This window comes from Staurois parvus, unplaced genomic scaffold (genome assembly GCF_062004578.1).
Source record: "Staurois parvus isolate SC_StPar_1 unplaced genomic scaffold, SC_StPar_1.0 ptg000320l, whole genome shotgun sequence".
In the NCBI taxonomy this organism is placed as follows: domain Eukaryota; kingdom Metazoa; phylum Chordata; class Amphibia; order Anura; family Ranidae; genus Staurois; species Staurois parvus.
In genome coordinates this window covers 2716160-2733689 of record NW_028318116.1, presented here as the reverse complement: position 1 = coordinate 2733689, position 17530 = coordinate 2716160, and the positions used below count along the sequence as shown (strand labels likewise).

Below are 17530 nucleotides of genomic sequence, written 5' to 3'. Positions count from 1 at the left end.
GAAAGGACATGCAATCTCCCACCATTAACTTCCATGTATAATGGCTCTACCTTTAAACTGCTACATTGAATAAGTTACTGGATCTCCCATTAACTGTTACTTGTAAAAAAAAAGTGGGAATATTATATCAGCTGTCCAAAGATAAGAAAGCCCTCATGAATGGTCACCTATAAAGTAGAACAAGAGCGCTCTAATTAGCTGTCACTTGTATTAGACTACAGCAGTGGTCTCCACACTGCTGCTTGGGGGCTGCATGTTGCCTTGTGCTGGCCTTTATCGGACCCTTGAGGTACTATTCCATCCACTAAAACCAATGACGGGGGCAGGGGCGGACTGACAACTCATGGGGCCCCCGGGCAATAGGGGTTCATGGGGCCCGTGTCCTTGCCCAAACTCAAAAAAAGCCTATGAAAAAGGTACTAGGGGCATCTCATGGGGCCCCCTAGTGACCCCGGGCAGTGCCCCAGTTTCCAAATGGTCAGTCCGCCCCTGGACAGGGGCACCATTCCTCCCACTGACACGAGTGGTGGGGCACCATTCCTCCCACTGACAGCAATGATGGGCTACCATTCCTCCCACTGACATCAACAATGGGGCACAATTATTCCCACATATACCAACAATGGGGCACAGTTCCTCCCATTAAAAATAATGATAGGGCATTGTTTGCTCCTGCTGATGCCTGGGCATTTTCTACCCCCCAAGTCTTAAAGACAGTAAACTGGACCTTTGTTTGGAGACCCCTGAACTACATCATTGGCCATTTTTGACAGGTGAATCTCTCACAAGCAACCATCCCATGAATTGGGATCACTCATGAACAGTCATTCATAACAGGAAATAAGGGCCCTCCAACTGCGGCCCACGAGAGATTAGAGGATCTCTCAAGCTCAACTGTCACATAGAATAGGGCGTTCCAAAATCTGTCAGATGTAAGACATGGCAACCTCTCATTAACAGCATTTTAAACTTAGGCTACAGATTCCCTCATAAACTGCCAACTGCAGGAGATAATGAGAACTCTTACCATCAATTATCATACGTAAGGAGGTCTTTTCATGAGCTGGTGCTGAGTTCATAGCAACTTACCAACTGCCACTTTTTGCCTGCCATATGATTAGCTACTGCTCACAGTGGTACAGACAGGGATGTTCTGTAGAGTTATATGTACTGGATGATACTCTAGAAATGGTGTTTTGTTAAATTTCATCGTTCCCCTGCACCAAACATTTAGTAACATCTGTCATCATGTACAAAATCCAACCAGAGAAATGATCCATAAGGCCCTGTAGACTGCACCTTCAAAAACAAGGCTACGTCTAGATCTGCCCTGTAAGGTTCCCTTTAAATTACATACTGGGCAAGGCCACGACATAGCATGGCACTGTACCAGCTGTAGCAAGACAGTCACACAAAGTCAATTTAGCTTACATAAATTATTATAATCCTTTTATAGTCAGGAGGAACCATTTAGTTAAATAAAAGACAATGTTTTGAAGCCCATTTAAACTTTTTGAACTTCATTATTATTACTGTAATAATAGTCTGCATAAACAGTAAAGGCTGTGTCAGTGGTTTTATAAAAAATTTTTTTGATGTACTAGTGTAATGCAGCTACATAGTAATTTTGGCTGAAAAAAGACAAAAAGTTCATCCAGTTCAACCATAAAAAGTTATAATCCTATACCCACAGTTGATCCAGAGGAAGGCAAAAAACCCAGCAAAGCATGATCCAATTTGCTCCTGCTGGGGAAAAAATTCCTTCCCGGTTCCCCGAGAGGCAATCGGATATTCCCTGGATCAACTTTACCTATAAAAGTCACTGGTCACTCTGCATGTGAATTTGCATGCAATTTACTTGCCATGCGACTTACAAATCGCATGCCAAGTCTCACCCTATTTTCCGCAATTAGAGCGGTCATATCGGTGCAGTTCCAACTTGGTCGGAGCTGCCCCTATTTCTAAAGCAGTACATGCACTACTTTTGGTATGGTTTGCATAGACATCAGTGTTTGAGGTCTTCCAAATCGTACCTCAAATCAGCATATGTCATCTGACTTTATAATCGTGCAACTTAACCGTAAGGGTTTGATGTGACCGGGGTGTAAATGTTAGTATCCAGTTATATTCTGTGTATCCAAGAAAGAATCCAGGACTTTTAAAGCAATCCACTGAGCTGGCCAGAACCAACTCTTGTGGGAGTCTATTTCACATTTTCACAGCTATTGTAAAAATTTTCTGTGTCAGCAGCATTCTGGAGGTCTGGACCACTGCTCAGGAGGGCACAATTGTGTGGATCTCCAGCAGATTTACACCCCCTGCTGAGGTTTCAAACATCGCAGAGTGAAGGGGGAATGTCAGATGCAAATGGGAAATCAGCTTATGTGTCTATTCCTCACAAACATTATGGGGAAAATTCTTCAGGTGTTGCAATCTTCTTCTTCGTTCAGATTTTTAAGGTGTGTCTATCTGAGGAAGAGCAGTGGCCGTGCTCAGGAGCTAAAGATGATGTCCGGGTAGGGAAATCTGCACCATAGCACAAGGCGGTGGTAATGCCCTGCACTCACAACATGTCCTCCGTCTTCTGAGTTGAGTGACTCTGGGTGTCTTTCAACCTGGAGGGCCGAGGACCTCGTGGATACAAAATGGTACTACGGTGACATCTTTGGATTTAAGGTAAGTATTGCACCCTGAGCTGCTTTTTTTTTTTTTTTTAAACAAACTGGGGGACATTTCCTTTAAAAAACGTTAGCATAGAGTTTGACATGAAGATATCAAATACTCATTACCTAGCCTTAAATGACCCAGTCCTGACATTGCACTAGGTTGTAGAATAGGTGGTGGGATAGTCTATAGGCACTTTCTAACCCTTACTGTGCCCACCTGGGGAAGGTTAGCCCACATGCTCTCATCTGTCAGGAGCACTTTCTTGAAGTCTAACTCTTCTATAACACGCTATTTGGGCTCCTAGTTCCCTTTGGAGAGGGCAACCCTGGTCCTAGACATAGCTTGCTGTATATTCCACCTTGGGCCCCCATAGAGTTTTCTGAGTAGGACGATCTGTGTTCCAACATTCTTAGTATATTAAGACTGGCATCTGTGGACTTTGCTGAGTGAGATGTTCCAGGTCCCAATGGGGAGTGATGGTGGTGCGCCCATCAAGTGTGATGTATTTTTTGTCAGTTGTATGCCATTGGATCCATTGGGTTTTGTCTCATTTCCCTTAAAGAAGAGAATAGCTCAAAACGCAGCAGTTAGAAGTCAAGTTGTATTGTGATCACTAGATGTTTTAATAGCTTTGTATAATTTTAATGTTTTTTGTATCATGTGAGAAATAAAAATTTGCATTTTACGTATAATCTAATAGTTGACATAGTTAGTCTGGCTGAAAAAAGACAAAAGTCCTTTCAGTTCAACCGTTTAAAAAAATAGTTATAATCCTATACACACAGTTGCATGCCTGCAAAGTCCCAATCCCAAATCACTGCTGTGTTGTATGGTATATAGGCACTTTTACAAATATCTGAAATACTTATTGCATGTGTCTGGAAGAAAAAAAAATTTTAAAAAAGTCTCTGTTGCCCCTATGAACAGAACGCCTTTTTATCTATAGCCAAAGGACTACACAGTTGACTTCAGACCCCACTAGCTGAGTTCACGTTGTACCTTGTTCTGTCGAGTTTGCCTAAGTAGCTACTTTGTGTTCTGCATTTGTGAACAAAACCTTCACACAGCTGACAAATTATGCAATTTGCTTCACCAGAATGTCTGTGGTTTGAAGGCAAAGTTTCTTTCACTTTTTCTTTCCTTTTTTTGTAATCAAACTTTCTTCCCTTTTGGTGCAAAGGAAAAGCCATAAACATAAATTGCAATTGTCATGGGATTTGCAACCAATAACAACAGTAAAACGTAAATTAAAAATTTATAAAAAGGTTATGGTATATACAGGGGGTGTAGAAAAGAATCACCCCCCAACGCTTTAAAATAATCACATTTTGTTGCTTTGCAGCCTGAAATGAAGACAGACAGAGACACAGTTTTTGTTTTATCCAGCTGCATTTACTCAGTGCAACGTAGAACACCCAAGTGAAAGATATAAAACCATCATGTCAGCCAAGAGGCTGAAGGGTGATACTTTTCTATACCCACTGTATATACAGTTGTGTTCAAAATAATAGCAGTGTGTTGAAAAAAAGTGAATAAAGCTCAAAATCGTTCTAATAGCTTTTATTTCCATACACACAAATGCATTGGGAACACTACACATTCTATTCCAAATCAAAACATGAAGAAAAATATATCAAATTTGTGTTGTTCCTCTAAAAACAATTGAAGAAAAGTGAATATTAGACTGTTCAAAAAAATTGCAGTGTTTGTATTCTTCTTTACAAACTCAAACATTCACTATATAAACTGAAAATGTTTGAAGATTTTGCTTTCCTTTGAATCACTTAATATTTAGTTGTATAAGCACTGTTTCTGAGAACTGCTGTACATCTGTGTTGCATGGAGTCAACCAACTTCTGGCACCTGTGAACAGGTATTCCAGCCCAGGATGATTGGACTACATTCCACAGTTCTTCTCTATTTCTTGGTTTTGCCTCAGAAACTACATTTTTGATGTCACCCCACACGTTTTCTATTGGATTAAGATCCGTGGATTGGGCTGCCCACTCCATAACGTCAATCTTGTTGGTCTGGAACCAAGATGTTGCACATTTACTGGTGTGTTTGGGGTCGTTGTCTTTTTGGAACACCCATTTCAAGGGCATTTCCTCTTCAGCATAAGGCAGCATGACCTCTTCAAGTATTCTGATGTATTCAAACTGATCCATGATCCCTGGTATGCGATAAATAGGCCCAACACCGTAGTATGAGAAACATCCCCATATCATGATGCTTGCGCAACCATGCTTCACTGTCTTCACAGTGTACTGTGGCTTGAATTCAGTGTTTGGGGGTCGTCTGACAAACTGTCTCCGGCCACTAGACCCAAAAAGAACAATCTTACTTTCATCAGGCCACAAAATGTTGCGCCATTTCTCTTTTAGGCCAGTCAATGTGCTCTTTGGCAAATTGTAACCTCTTCAGCACGTCTTTTTTTCAACAGTGGGACTTTGCAGGGGCTTCTTGAAGATAGCTTGGCTTCACATAGGCGTCTTCTAATTGTAACAGTACTCACAGGTAACTTTAGACCTTCTTTGATCTTCCTGGAGCTGATTGTTGGCTGAGTCCTTGCCATTTTGGCTATTCTTCTATCCATTCGAATGGTAGTTTTTCCACTTTCTTCCACGTCTTTCAGGTTTTGGTTGCCATTTTAAAGCATTTGCGTTCATTTTAGCTGAGCAGCCTATCATTTTCTTTGCATTTCTTTATATGTTTATGCACTTCTTTATATGTTTTCCCCTCTCCAATCAACTTTTTAATCAAGGTACGCTGTTCTTCTGAACAATGTCTGGAACGACCCATTTTCCTCAGAATTTCAGAGAGAAATGCACTGTAACCTGCATGTACAACATTTGCTGCCTTCCTTCCTTCCTTAAATAAGGGCAATAATTATTGCCACCTGTTTTTCAAAGAATGAATGACCTCACTAATAGAAATCCACACTGCTATTTTTTTAAACATGCCCCTTTCAATGAGTGATTCAAATACACAGAATCAGCAGCATGCATGTCATGACTGTTGGGTCTGTTGGATTTCTATTATTCTACTACACCTGCTAGTAAATGCCATGTAGAAATATAATTTCTACCGAAACAGTGATTGATCAGGTTAGTGATATCTGACTATTATTTTGAACACAACTGTATATCACCGATTATCCTGTATAAAATGTGCATTTATCTCAAGGTTTATAAATTAAAACATTTCAGAAAATAAACAAAAACTACATAATGTATTGTGCATCCCCATTTATGTCGATTGGGACACAGCGGTTGCACTGAAAGCCGCTGCTCCCAATTTGACAGCCGTGTGTGTGCAGGTGCATGGTCCTGCATGCACACTGCCTGTGCTCAGAGCCATGCACCTGCTGTATCCCAATTGTAATGAATGGGACTGCCTGCACGGGGATGGAACACCTATCTATTCCTTTGCAGGAAACACTGCCCTTGCATGGGTGTATACTATAGTACGCCAGTGTGAACGAGGCCTTAGAGCTATGTTTCTCAACCTTTTTTCAGACAACGCACCCTTTAAAGTTCTGAACAATCTTGAGGCACCCTTTAAAATCAGGGACAGTCTCAGGGCACCCCAATCTAAAATGTAAAAAAAAAAAAAACAAAAAAAAAAAAACCTATTCTTGTAGTTTTACCTAATGTAGCAACACCCACACATGTAGGACACCCAATGTTAGAGGGGATTTATCCTTCCAGAGAATATACACTTTTGCACCTTGAATAGTATTTCAAGGTTTCTCTTCCCTCTTGGTTTCTCTCCATCACTCAGCTAATTTGACACCATTACTGGCAAAGAAGGGCAGGGGAGGGTCAAACAAGGATGTCATGCAGGCGACCGACATTCTCCACATCAACTGATCATTGGTTGTTAGGACGCCGATGGCTAGAAGTTTGTAATGGTGCACAATGAAAACCCTCTAGCTTTGTGTAACTATAAAGCAGGCTTGATCCACCAGCTGGCTTGTATACAAGTTTTGGGTAATTTTTATGCATTTTGCCAAGGCACCCCTGAAGAAACTTTAACTCCTTGATGCCGACGTAACACAAATATGCAGCCTCATAGAACTAGGCTTTTTTCCCGTGGGGCTGCATATTTGCATACCTGTCTAGCGCGCTCCCAGCACAAAGACCGGGGTGTCACTGAGAGCCCCGAGTTCCGTTGTAACAATCGGGACCCAGGATTCCCGACTCCGGGTCACATGATCACTGTGATAGCCTCTGATTAGCTATCACAATGATCAGTCACTATACAGCCCGGCCGCTTTGTTTTTTTACCTCTCTCTATGAATGGAGGAGAGAGATACATTGTATCGCACTAACTCCTGGCATAGAGAGAAAAAAAAAATGTTTGTAAATAAAGAGATTAATAAATATTAAAAAATAAAAGCTGGAGAATTTATTTTGGGTTGTTCTTTGGTGGTAGGTTATGGCAGTAACAAACACACAGCTAAATTAAAAAAAAAAAAATTTTTTTTTCACTATTTTGGGCCAGTTTTCCTTTGATAAGGAAAAAAAAAAATCAATCATCATCAGGAGAGATCCATTACCATTTATCACCAAATGAAAGCCCAATTTGTCCTGAAAAAAATGCAGTATAATTCACCTGGATGTACAAAGTAGATGATATGTATGGTTTTACTAACACATGTCAACGTTGCAAAATTGTGCTTAGGCATTTAGATTTTATTTTACCCTTAGGCTTGAAGGGGGTTAAGGAACCCCAGGGTGCCTGGTTGAAAAAGGCTGCCTTAGAGGATAGGCGTTGGTCAGCCAAATCCTTTAGAGCATGAAGCTACAAAAGAATGCAGTAATGCGCCCTCATGTGTTTCCTATAGTTAGTCATGTCATCTATGGTGTAACATGACAAAGCACAGGCATTGCATGAGGAAGTTACTATGCTCTGCAGCTGCTCAATGCAGCTTTCCTGCACAGCTCTGAACATGGTGACCGGTAGGTAGCATCAACAAGCAGGGATCGCAGCTAGAGGGTTGCAGGCCAAAACCAGCAGCAGTGCCCAGGTATTGGCAGATATACTACAGTGAGGTTCTTCATACTGAGATGATTTCTGTGAACTACAGAACACCATCTCTATGTTAAGATGGGGAGGAGTGGGTTAGGCGTCCTGTCCTAGGGTAGCAATGTTACTCCTCCAAAGTACAGTATAGTGAATGAGCGTGATCATCCTAGGACAGAAATGTATTACCTGAAGACTCAGCAGGTGAAAACAAAAAGGAGAAAAAGCCAGAAACAAGGAAAACTAATAGAGGACACCACATCTAAGGACCGGAAAGTTGTAATATATTACATTTCTGTTCCTGGTTTTAGATGCACTTGATTATTTTTACAAACACATTGCAGGAAGAGAATAGAATGTGATAATGCTCTGCAGCGTTGCAATTTCACTACCAGTGACAGATATTTATACTGTATGTTACACCCTCTAATAACTTCTGCTTTCCAACCTGTTCACATCTAGAAATGCAAATTAGCAATGTAAACTGTAGTAATATACTACACCCAACGAGTAAGCACACAAAAAGTGAAGCACACAGAAGAGTGCACAGGGTATAATATATGGTCCACCTCTGAAAAGAAAGGACCCTAACCCTGACCGCCTGGGGCGCAAGACTCCTAATGGGGACTGGGTACTCATGGTCCACCTAGCCGAAACCAAGCAGACCCCATTCTTTAGGGGACCTTCCGCAGCAAGATCCTCCCAAGTACTAGGTGGGGCTCCCCTGAAGGGAGACCCTATGGAAGCAGGAGAACCTGATTATAAGGTCACCTGCCCTCCACTCAAGACGTTCAGGGCAAGTCCAAGGACCTACACCCTGCTAATTGGGAGTAAGTGCTACAAGCTGTGCAAACTGCAAAAATAAACAAGTTCTTAGGGGTGCCAAAGTGCAAAACAATGGCTTGCCTTCCAGCCAGTAAAAACCTCTCTGGTCTCAGCCAAAAGGCCCAGACCAGGAGGCAGGTATGGAAACAAAGCATGCAAGAAGGCTGTGACCATGGGGCCATACCTAAAAACACAGCTTGTTACCCCAAAGTGAGTTTTCTGGCACTCCTGGACTGCCACTACAGGGGCAAGAGCACAGCAGGCTTTTCTCAGCACACAGTACTCTCTTTTCATCATAAAATGCTTTCAGCCTTTCAGGTGAATGACCCCAGGGTGACTCAATCTGGAAGGGCGTACTGCAACTACAGACCATCATGAATCCGCCCCTGAGGAGGTGTCACCATCTGCACTCCCTGTGTAATGGTGTGAGGAACAGAGCTGATGTTATCACATCAGCACCACTCTCTGTATCGAGTACTGCCTGCTGCTGAAGAAGAGGCAAAAAAAAAAAAAAAAAAAGGGAGTAGGAAGACCCTGATTGCCATTTAAAGAACCTGAATATTTTGCAAAAGGTACATAAAAAAAATAGCAGAACATACAGCTTTTGGAGACCTTCAAGGTGAGGGGAGGAGGGGCAATACTCATCACCTAAAATGAGCGGGATAGGAGGATACCTCTTTTTAACGGTGGCCAATCCTTCACTTTTCTAGGAGGTAGAAGAATGCACAATAAAAATACTGCATGTTTGCGGTTGTTGTTGGCCAACTAAGACCGAAACTCACGGTAGGTCCCAGCACTCCAGCAACTGAGTCAATATTCAGTCAAACTAAAGTATTGCTTTCATTCCCTTGCATACATTTTGGATAAACTTTTGTTTAATAAACTGTTAAAAAAAAAAAGGCTTGTGTCTGTTTTTTGCGTCTGTTTTTTGCTGCATTCTGTTGTGTTGGCATTCAAAATTAATGGTCTACCATGAAATATACAGTATCTAAACCCAACAACTAAAATGTAATATATGCTACAGTACACCAGTTCTTACATGTAGTGGCTACATTTGTTTTCTTTTTTTTCATGCCAAGTGCATCGGCTGCAACTACAGAAAGTACCTGTCAATATTCCTCCTTTTAACCTCCTGCACGCTGAACTAAAATAAACTGTTGTCATCAGCCTTTTCCTCATCTGTGAACTACAGAAGACCTCCCCCTATATTATAAAAAAAAAAATGAGAGAGGGAGGCGTTTAGTCCCCTCCTAGGGCAACAATGCTGTTCCTCCATAGATATTGTATGGCAAGTGAGTGTAGTCACACTAGGACAGGAAGTGCGTTAATGGCAGGATCAGCTCATGGGGAAAAAAGCATTAACGCTTAACTCTGGGCAGGAAAGTGTTAATCTACATCAGGGTTTCTCAATTAGGGTTTCCATGGAACCCCAGGGTTCCTCCAGAGATTGATAGGGGTTCCTTGAGCAAGAAGTAATTTATTCCTCTCAGATAAGTTACCGCTAACACCACTGATTTTTTTCCACTGACCATGACTGTAAGGAGTATTCTTCCCACTGACCTTCACACTAATGCAGGGGTCTCCAAACTTTCTAAAAAAAGGGCCAGTTTACGGTCCTTCAATCTTTTGGGGGGCTGGACTGTGGCCAGCGGGAGTAGAAAAAGTCTTAGTGTCAGTGGCAGTAAAAAAATGCGCCGTTACTGGTGTCAGCGGGAAGAACCGTGTCCCATGGCTGGGGTCAGCGGGAGGGACCGTGTCCCATGGCTGGGGTCAGCGGGAGGGACCGTGTCCCATGGCTGGGGTCAGCGGGAGGGACCGTGTCCCATGGCTGGGGTCAGCGGGAGGGACCGTGTCCCATGGCTGGGGTCAGCGGGAGGGACCGTGTCCCATGGCTGGGGTCAGCGGGAGGGACCGTGTCCCATGGCTGGGGTCAGCGGGAGGGACAGTGTCCCATGGCTGGGGTCAGCGGGAGGGACCGTGCCCCATGGCTGGGGTCAGCGGGAGGGACCGTGCCCCATGGCTGGGGTCAGCGGGAGGGACCGTGCCCCATGACTGGGGTCAGCAGGAGGGACCGTGCCCCATGACTGGGGTCAGCGGGAGGGACTGTGCCCCATTGTTGATAACAGTGAGGGAATAATGCCCCAATGGCCAGATAAAATGAAGCAAAGGGCCACGTCTGGCCCTTGGGCCGCAGTTTGGAGACCACTGCACTAATGTATCATGAGTTGCAAGTATAGTAGCTTTTAACAGAAGTCCTCTGAGACCAGAGTTATTTCTAGGGTTCCTCTGTGTGGCAATTAAGATATATATGTAAATCAGCCTCTCTCAACCTATTCACAAAAACTATAAATCTACTATGTGCAGCAAATGCTTTCGTAAATCAATTATTTTACCTTGTAAAAGTAGTAGTGACATCATCACTGCACCATACATTATCTGTGCAAAAACCAAAACTTTGAGAGGGGCCCAGCAAGTCCATCCACTTCAGGTTGAATGCAGAAAACTACAGGAGTTGGCCAGATACAAGACCAGTCATCCTGCACAACAGGAAAAATAGGCAGCAGCAGCAGGGGATTGTGGGTGTGGCAAAATTATGCGAACAGTGGGAGGGGCTTATAATTTAGTCCACTTACTATGCACGCAGTAACATTTGCAACAGGTCTTGTACCCAAAAAAATATTTTGTAATTACTATGCTCAGCAAGAGTCTAACAGACTCACATAAAGCTCAGAGCAATAGTTTGTAAAACAAACACTTCCATTACATATGCTTTTCTGCGCAAAGCCTACCTTAAAAGTGTTCCAAAACCCAGGACCCCGCATCCACTATATCCGCTCTCCCCGGACCCCGCATCCACTATATCCGCTCTCCCCCGGACCCCGCATCCACTATATCCGCTCTCCCCCGGACCCCGCATCCACTATATCCGCTCTCCCCCGGACCCCGCATCCACTATATCCGCTCTCCCCCGGACCCCGCATTTACTATATCCGCTCTCCCCGGAACATTGCAGAGGAATAACCCCTTAGGTTCCACAGTGAGTATAACAAGCATGCTTTACTGCATATACAGACTGATTTTACGGTTGTGGGTTTAGTAACACTAAAAAACAAGGTCATTGACTACTGAGCAACCAGCAATTGTTGTACAGTATAACATAAGGAGTGCAGTGGTCAGGAGTATGAAACACACAGCATAATGTACCGTATTTAGTTTGGGTTCAACAGGGGCCAGGAGTGGATAAAACACCAGGGGTCAGCATTGCAGAACTATCACAGATCTACCCACATTACAGCTCCCCCCCTCCCCCAAATACTGGTACATGTCTCCCCCAACCAAAGATCTCCACCACCACAGATCATCCCCTAAGAACTACCCTCTTAGTGCCGCTTACCCCCAAGCACAGATTCCCACCCCCATCCTTTAGTACAGCCCCAAGTTAAGATCACCCATCTTAGTACAGCCCCGCTCCCAGTAAAGATCCACCCCCCCCCCCAGTAAAGATATCCCATGTTACTACAGCTTCCCTCCCCAGTAAAGATCTCCCCCTTAGCACAGCTGCACCCCCAGTAACGATAACCCCCATTCGTACAGCAGCCTCCCACCATTAGTACAGCTCTCACCAAGTAATTATCTCTCCTTTTAGTACAGCACCCCCCCCTCCTTAGTACAGTCCCCCCCCCATCCCCAGTAAAGTTTCTCCTCCTTTAGTTCAGACCTATCTCCTTTAGTACATTTTCTTCCCAGTACAGATCCCCCTTAGTACAATTTCCCAGTAGACAACCCCCCCCCCCCCACTTTCCTCAGTACAGTTCTCCCCAGTACAAATAAACCCCCCCCCCCCATTACAAATCTCCTCCATCATGAAGACATTCAGCAGGCTCCATCGCTCTGAACTGTAGCTGCCTGTGTTTAGACCTGACAGGCACAGACAAGGTAATGTCAGTGCATTGGCTGTCAGCATGAGCTGCTGTACTATGGATGCTCTAGGAGGGGTTTGGCTCCCCTGATTTACGCTCCTGCTGTACAAGGAGACAGCGAAGCACTGAATGGGCTTTAGCGCAGGAACCTCCTGCACAGAGGTAAAGTGTCACACTGGATCACCGCATAGACCTAGAAGAAATACACAAAGCACAAAGCATGTTATGCCTGTTAACATGTGACACATGCAAGGTGTGCACTGCAACATTACAGTACAAAAAGGCCTAAAGCAAACATCAGCTGCAGCAGAAGAATGTTAGATCTCAATGGTTATGCTGACTTGTCACTTTAAGCAATCTTTAGCAAGCTTTGTACAATCTTCAAGTAGTGCTGAAGTGTCAATGGGCAGATAAAAGCAACATTTTTTTAAAGGGCTTGTTCACACTATCAGTTTAGTGCTAGGGTACATAGAACACAATTGTTTTCTATGTGCCTTGGTAATACCACAATGCAGGTGCAGAGTTGTAAAAATGCATCATGTCTGCATTTTCCGGCAACGCACTGGATGGCCCCACATGTCACTGAACAGCAATGCATCCTACTGTGCAGTGACACGAAAGAAGAGAAACAAGGTTGGGGAAAAAAAAGGAAGCACATGCTGTACTGCTCCCTGCAGAACCCTCTGGAAAGGTTTTATTCTTGTCAGTGGCCTTGCTGGTGAGATTTGCTGTCTATTTGTAACCATTGTCATATAGCCCAAAAGGGATAGGAAATGCAAACTGTTAAGAGTTGTCACTGGAAAAAAAGATGGAGGGGGGGGGGGATTTTCCAACGGAGACAAATGTTCTGATGACAACTTTCAAAGTCCTCGTTGCACACGAGTGGCAGGGAGGTGGTAAAACAGTCGGCTGATCCTCCTTTTTTACTGCCCACCGCCGATATCCTGTCTTGTCTGTAAATAGACGCAACTGTGGAGCATCAAATCTTTACAGCATGCCACTTTTGTTAGGCAGTATGGCCACCAAATATGCCCTATTCAAGAGAATGGGACCATGCTGCAACTGCATCCAATGTATGCATTTGTGGGGTAAGAAAGACTCCCGCCCCCCCTGCAAGAAAAAACAAAACAAAAAAACAGGCATCCAGGAGGCATCTCATTTTTGAGAAATCTCAACTGGCATTAAAAGCGATCCACTTCAATGTGGGTTCACACTGATGCGGTGTGGAATTTGCACCAGTTTCTGTGCAAATTCCCCCCCCCCCCACCCACATCACAATCGCACCCTGTTCATGCAAACCGCTAAGTGTGTATGTATAGCTCAAATTGCACCGCACAGAATTCGCTTAGGATTTACAAAGGAACGCGGCGCAGTTCCTGTGTGAATCACATGCGGTATGCCGCACCGCACAAGTGTGAACCCAGGCTCAGAGTTGTCAAAAGAAAAAGGCAGGCTTCTGTGAATGAGGCCTAAGAGGCAAATTTTTTCTCATTTAGGCTAGGTTCACACCTATGCAGTTTGCGTTTGATCCGTTTCAGCAGTGTGTTGTGTTTTGTTTTCTCTTGTTGCTAGGCAAATTATAATGCAAAACACAAAAATGCATCAAAAATGCACTACATGCTTTTATGCAGCATTTCCAGTGAAGTCTACAGAACCAAAAACGCAAAAAAATCCCCTGACCCTTTCCAAAAAACTCACTGGGTGAAAACGGAGATATGAACGTGTCCCATAGGAAATCATGTTAAGTGGACTGTTGTGCGTTTCTGCAAAAAAACATAAAACGCTTAGGTGTGAACCTGGGGTAAAGGAGATTTCCTCACGCTTGTTGCGTGTCTATGACAGAAATTGAAGGGAAAAGCAGCCATGTCTAACCTTCTAAAAATGCTAGTTTCCTGGCAGTCCCAGGAATAATTGCTTCTGGAATCACTGGCTCAGTACAAGCATTTGGTCACTGCAGCCCTGTTTGTACAAAGTCATAGATGGGAGATGGTCACCCAACACAGCTGAAAACATCCAAAGTGGGCAATGTACATATCTATAGGCACCTTTTGGGGCTACTTTTGAATGAAGATGTGTGGGAATGCTGGGAAGGAGGATATATGGCTCACTTTGTTCTTCCTGTGCTTAACACCATACATTGGAGGCCCCTCTTGTAGCTGGAAGTTGCTGGATCTGCCTGTGATTTAGGACTCCTGGCTCTTGCCTTGTCCGTTGGGTTCCCCTTTATCTGAGGTTTACATCTTTGAACCCTCCTTCTCTCCGCATATGGGATCCTGGTGGGAGGATTACGACAGCCAACGGGGGAAGAAGATCCCCTGCTAGCTGTCAAAACAAGGGACTGGAGGCTAGTGCATCTGAATATGGATGTAACATGTTACAAAAAGTTGCATTTATCCTTTAGGCCTGGTTCACACTGAACACAATTTTGAAATTGCACTACTTCAGCTCGATTTCAAAGCTGATCAGTGCGACTTCATGTGTGACTTGCCAACATCTGTGAGGTTTCATGCACAGATGTGAATACAAGACACACATGAAACTGCAAAAAATAGTGCAGGAACCTGTTTCAAAGCCGGTACGACCCAGAGTCAGCTGCAAATAGGGTATAACTTCTCATGCAACTCTGATCTGTCAATTTGCATGACAAGTCTCACTGGTGTGAACCAGGGCTTAAAGTGTTACTATACCCACAATAGTAAAATCAGTCTGTATATGCATTAAAGCGTGCTTGTTATACTCACTGTGGAACCTAAGGGGATAATCCTCTGCATTGTGTAATGATCCTGACTTCTCTGATCCTCTCCTTCTTCCAGTGCCCCCTCCCCCCTCATCTCCTGATAGGGCATATTGTGTGGAGACACTCTGCACATGCTCAGTTTGATGTGTATTGCTAGAGAGGTTTATATTTTTTTCTAGGAAGAGTGCATGTGATCAGCACAGGGCCAATCCCCACTGTCCAGACAAAGGTCAGGGGTTCTGCATCTTCCTAGAGCAGGGGTGTCAAACTGGTGGCCCTCCAGCTGTTGTGAAACTAAAAGTCCCATCATGCATCTGCCTTTGGCAGTCATGCTTGTAACTGTCAATCTTGCAATGCATCATGGGACTTGTAGTTTGGAAACAGCTGGAGGGCCACCAGGTTGACACCCGTGCTCTAGAGCAACATGAAACCTCCTCCTCCAAGCTTTAACCAGTGCTTGGCTGGAAACTAATAGAAGTCACAAGACTGCTCTAACTGCTGATGAGAAAAGGTATTGAGCAGTTTATATTTACTAAAGTAATTGTACTTCCATGTTCTTTGTACTGTGGGAGACCGGATATAGTGAACGCAGGGCCCGGGGAGAGCCGATACAGTGAACGCAGGGCCCGGGGAGAGCCGATACAGTGAACGCAGGGCCCGGGGAGAGCCGATACAGTGAACGCAGGGCCCGGGGAGAGCAGATACAGTGAACGCAGGGCCCGGGGAGAGCCGATACAGTGAACGCAGGGCCCGGGGAGAGCCGATACAGTGAACGCAGGGCGCGGGGAGAGCCGATACAGTGAACGCAGGGCGCGGGGAGAGCCGATACAGTGAACGCAGGGCCCGGGGAGAGCCGATACAGTGAACGCAGGGCCCGGGGAGAGCCGATACAGTGAACGCAGGGCCCGGGGAGAGCCGATACAGTGAACGCAGGGCCCGGGGAGAGCCGATACAGTGAATGCAGGGCCCGGGGAGAGCCGATACAGTGAACGCAGGGTCCGGGGAGAGCCGATACAGTGAACGCCGGGTCCTGGGTTTAGTAGCACTTTAAATCTGAACTCCAGATATGATCTTTATTACATACTCCTCCTTCTAAGTTAAAACTTCCTTCTGATATACAGGTTCATATCAGTGACTGACACTGGCAGGGTTGATGACTGGCTGATCTGATAATTGCTTTGATGTCCTCTATCAGGCAATTAACTAAGCAAGTTTCTTTTGAAGAACATGCTCTACAACTATTTCCATTGTATACTTTCAGACAATGCTTTATGACCCTGAGAGCACACTTATCACAGGCCCAGCTTGGCCTGAAATTTTATCATTAAAGCCAGTCATAGACATGCAATTTTCTTTCCTGCAACTGGGTACAATTAGCCTGCCCATACATGCGTCGTATCCTGGTCGGTCTATGCTGAGCCAACTGAGATTCGACCCATCTATGGCTGGCTTAAATTCGCTTTACACCTCAGCTACAGATGTACTTGCCACCAAATGCAGCATTTATGTATTTATATGTACAGCCTAAATATATTTTCAGTCAACAAAAAAAAAAAAAAAAAAAAAAAAAAAGCTGAGCACCTATATTTTTATTATTACTACAGATATTTATATAGCACAATCAATTTACATGTCTATATTGTACATTTATATCAGTCCCCAACCCTCGAGGGGCGAACAATCTAAAGTCCCTAACTCACATTCATACGTACACATACTAGGCCAATTTAGACAGGATCCAATTCACCTCCCAGTATGTCTTTGGAGTGTGGGAGGAAAATCGGAGTGCCCAGAGGAAACCCGCGCAGGCACAGGGAGAACATGCAAACTCCAGGCAGGTGGTGCCGTGGTTGGGATTCGAACCAACGACCCTAGTACTGCCAGGTGGAAGTGCTAACCATTTAGTCACTGTGCACAGCACTCAATTCTCAGAAAAACTCAGTTAAAGATACTATGTAACAAAAGATAACTAAACTGGCCCAAGGTAACAAAATAGAAACAAACTAAATGTAAATAAATAAGACCAGTGAAAACCATCAGAGCAGGAAGCTGCAAATAAAGGAGGAGGGGGGTATCCACCTGTGCAAACAACGCAGGGAAGAGGAAAACTGCACAACTACCACAGGGTACTAATCCAGTGAAAAGCATTTATTAGTTAATATAAATGTTAGAATAAATAGGTTATATTTTACATCTAAGATTCCAGGTTTCCAGCTATAGGGGAAAATGTGTATATAGCAAGAGAGCGGTGGAGGAGAGAAACTAATAATGAATTAAGTATACAGGAATTCAGTAGTCAGAGATGGGTTATAGAGAGAATTATACCTGGTTCACATCTGTGCAGGTGGTGCCG

At 44.2% G+C, this 17530-nt stretch overlaps 1 protein-coding gene across 2 annotated transcripts in view; it reads right to left on the bottom strand.

Moving 5' to 3' along the window:
* SSH3 (slingshot protein phosphatase 3) overlaps positions 1-17530 on the bottom strand; it is an 89719-nt gene that overhangs the window by 62944 nt on the left and 9245 nt on the right. The window lies entirely within an intron of this gene.